General features: G+C 38.6%; 1 non-coding gene across 1 annotated transcript; it reads left to right on the forward strand.

Annotated features, from left to right (window-relative positions):
- Positions 1 to 1,645: 1,645 nt before the first annotated feature.
- Positions 1,646 to 1,753, forward strand: LOC130983773 (small nucleolar RNA R71). Its single transcript, XR_009087750.1, has one exon. It is a non-coding gene; the product is annotated as a small nucleolar RNA R71 (small nucleolar RNA).
- The last annotated feature ends 2,079 nt before the right edge of the window (positions 1,754 to 3,832 follow it).

A 3,832-nucleotide genomic window follows, 5' to 3' on the forward strand; every position in this document is an offset into this window, starting at 1 on the left:
TAGAGTTTGAATGTGGGGTTTCAACACCAAACTTAGAGTTTGGTTGTAGCCTCCCAATACCAGACTTAGAGTTTGACTGTGGGGGCTCTGTTTGGCTCTGTTTTGAGAGGAGCTCTTCATGCTTCCTCTCCATGATGACAGAGGGATATCCTTGGGCCTTAAACACCAAGGATTTTTCATTCACTTGAATGATTAACTCTCCTCTGTCAACATCAATCACAGCCTTTGCTGTGGCTAGGAAGGGTCTGCCAAGGATGATGGATTCATCCATGCACTTCCCAGTCTCTAGGACTATGAAATCAGTAGGAATGTACTGGTCTTCAACTTTAACCAGAACATCCTCTACAAGTCCATGGGCTTGTTTTCTTGAGTTGTCTGCCATCTCTAATGAGATTCTTGCAGCTTGCACCTCTAAGATCCCTAATTTCTCCATTACAGAGAGGGGCATGAGGTTCACACTTGACCCTAAGTCACACAAGGCCTTCTTGAAGGTCATGGTGCCTATGGTACAAGGTATAGAAAACTTCCCAGGATCCTGCCTCTTTTGAGGCAGTTTCTGCCTAGACAAGTCATCCAGTTCTTTGGTGATCAAGGGAGGTTCATCCTCCCAAGTCTCATTTCCAAATAACTTGTCATTTAGTTTCATGATTGCTCCAAGGTATTTAGCAACTTCCTCTTCAGTAACATACTCATCCTCTTCAGAGGAAGAATACTCATCAGAGCTCATGAATGGCAGAAGTAATTCCAATGGAATCTCTATGGTCTCATTTTGAGCCTCAGATTCCCATGGTTCCTCTTTGGGGAACTCAGAGGAGGTTGGTACACGCCAACTGAGGTCTTCCTCAGTGGCGTCCTCCTCCTCTCTTTCCTCTCCATATTCGGCCATGTTGATGGCCTTGCATTCTCCTTTTGGATTTTCTTCTGTATTACTTGGGAGAGTACTAGGAGGGAGTTCAGTAACTTTCTTGCTCAGCTGACCCACTTGTCCTTCCAAATTTCTGATGGAGGACCTTGTTTCATTCATGAAACTTTGAGTGGTCTTTATTAGATCAGAGACCATTGTTGCTAAGTCAGAAGTATTCTGCTTAGAACTCTCTGTCTGTTGCTGAGAAGATGATGGAAAAGGCTTGCCATTGCTAAACCTGTTTCTTCCACCATTATTGTTATTGAAACCTTGTTGAGGTCTCTCTTGATTCTTCCATGAGAGATTTGGGTGATTTCTCCATGAAGAATTATAGGTATTTCCATAGGGTTCTCCTAGGTAATTCACCTCTTCCACTGAAGGGTTCTCAGGATCATAAGCTTCTTCCTCAGATGAAGCATCCTTAGTACTGCCAGGTGCATTTTGCATTCCAGACAGACTTTGAGAAATCAAATTGACTTGTTGAGTCAATATCTTGTTCTGAGCCAATATGGCATTCAGAGTGTCAATCTCAAGAACTCCTTTCTTCTGACTAGTCCCATTGTTCACAGGATTCCTTTCAGAAGTGTACATGAATTGGTTATTTGCAACCATTTCAATCAATTCTTGAGCTTCTGCAGGCGTCTTCTTCAGATGAAGAGATCCTCCAGCAGAGCTATCCAAGGACATCTTAGATAGTTCAGAGAGACCATCATAGAAAATACCTATGATGCTCCATTCAGAAAGCATGTCTGAAGGACATCTTCTGATTAATTATTTGTATCTTTCCCAAGCTTCATAGAGGGATTCTCCATCCTTCTGTCTGAAGGTTTGGACTTCCACTCTAAGCTTACTCCATCTTTGTGGTGGAAAGAACTTTGCCAAGAAGGCATTGACTAGCTTTTCCCAAGAGTCCAGGCTTTCTTTAGGTTGAGAATCCAACCATATTCTAGCTCTGTCTCTTACAGCAAAAGGGAATAGCATCAGTCTATAGACTTCAGGGTCTACCCCATTAGTCTTGACTGTGTCACAGATTTGCAAGAATTCAGCTAAAAACTGATGAGGATCTTCCATTGGAAGTCCATGGAACTTGCAATTCTGTTGCATTAGAGAAACTAATTGAGGCTTAAGCTCAAAGTTGTTTGCTCCAATGGCAGGGATAGAGATGCTTCTCCCATAAAAATCAGGAGTAGGTGCAGTAAAGTCACCCAGCACCTTCCTTGCATTGTTTGCATTGTTGTTGTTTTCGGCTGCCATGTGTTCTTCTTCCTTGAAGAATTCGGTCAGGTGCTCTAAAGAGAGTTGTGCTTTGGCTTCTCTTAGCTTTCTCTTCAAGGTCCTTTCAGGTTCAGGATCAGCCTCAACAAGAATGCCTTTGTCTTTGCTCCTGCTCATAAGAAATAGAAGGGAACAAGAAGATGTGGAATCCTCTATGTCACAGTATAGAGATTCCTTTAGGTGTCAGAGGAAAAGAAGAGTAGAAGACAGGAGTGGGAAAATTCGAACTTATCAGAGGGAATGGAGTTCGAATTTTGCATTAAGGGATAATGTTAGTCCATAAATAGAAGGATGTGAGAAGGAGGGAAGTTATTTTCGAAAATTAAGTGAAAAATTTTGAAAATATTTTGAAAAAAAACATTACTTAATTTTCGAAAATGAAAATGGAAAAGAAATCAAGTGATTTTTGAAAAAGATTTTGAAATTAGAAATCAAAAAGATTTGATTGAAAACTATTTTGAAAAAGATGTGATTGAAAATATTTGATTGAAAAGTTATGGTTTTAAGAAGATATGATTGAGAAGATATGATTTGAAAACATTTTTAAGAGATATGATTTGAAAACAATTTGAAAAGATATGATTTTAAAAATTAATGACTTGCTTAACAAGAAAAGATATGATTTAAACATTAAAACCTTTCTCAACAGAAAAGGCAACAAATTTGAGATGTTCAATCAAATCATTAATTGTTAGTAAGTATCTTAGAAAAAGGAAAGAAATTGATTTTGAAAACATTTGATTGAAAAGATTTGATTTGAAAAAGATTTGATTTTGAAAAACTTGAAAAAAATTGATTTGAAAACAAAATCTTCCCCCTAGCACCATCCTGGCGTTAAACGCCCAGAATGCTATACATTCTGGCGTTTAACGCCCAAAATGCACCCTTTTTGGGCGTTAAACGCCCAACCAGGTACCCTGGCTGGCGTTTAAACGCCAGTCTGCCTTTTTCACTGGGCATTTTTGAATGCTCAGCTTTTTCTGTATAATTCCTCTGCAGTGTGTTCTGAATCTTCAATTCTCTGTATTATTGACTTGAAAAGGCACAAATTGAAATATTTTTGGATTTTTAATAATAAAGAATAATCAAAATGTAACTAGAATCAAATAACAATGCATGCAAGACACCAAACTTAGCAGTTTGTATACTACTGACACTAATGAAAATGCATATGAGACACATGAACACTCAAGTCAAGAGAATTTAAAGATCAGAGCTAGTAAATCATCAAGAACATCTTGAAGATCACTAAGACATATGAATGCATGCAATTGACACCAAACTTATGATGAGACACTAGACTCAAACAAGAAATATTTTTGGATTTTATGATTTTGTAAATTTTTTTTGTGTTTTTCGAAAATTAAGTGGAAAAAGATATCAAAATTCTTAATGAGAATTCCAGGAATCAGTGCAATGCTAGTCTAAGACTCCGGTCCAGGAATTAGACATGGCTTCACAGCCAGCCAAACTCTCAAAGAAAGCTTCGGTCCAAAACACTAGACATGGCCAGAGGCCAGCCAAGCCTTAGCAAATCACTGCTCCAAAAGCAAGATTGATAAGAAATCAACAAGCTCTTGTGGTGAAAAGTTGAAACCTCGGTCCAATGAGATTAGACATGGCTTCTCAGCCAGCCAGATTTCAACAAATCAT

Source organism: Arachis stenosperma, chromosome 5, assembly GCF_014773155.1.
Source record: "Arachis stenosperma cultivar V10309 chromosome 5, arast.V10309.gnm1.PFL2, whole genome shotgun sequence".
Classification (NCBI taxonomy): domain Eukaryota; kingdom Viridiplantae; phylum Streptophyta; class Magnoliopsida; order Fabales; family Fabaceae; genus Arachis; species Arachis stenosperma.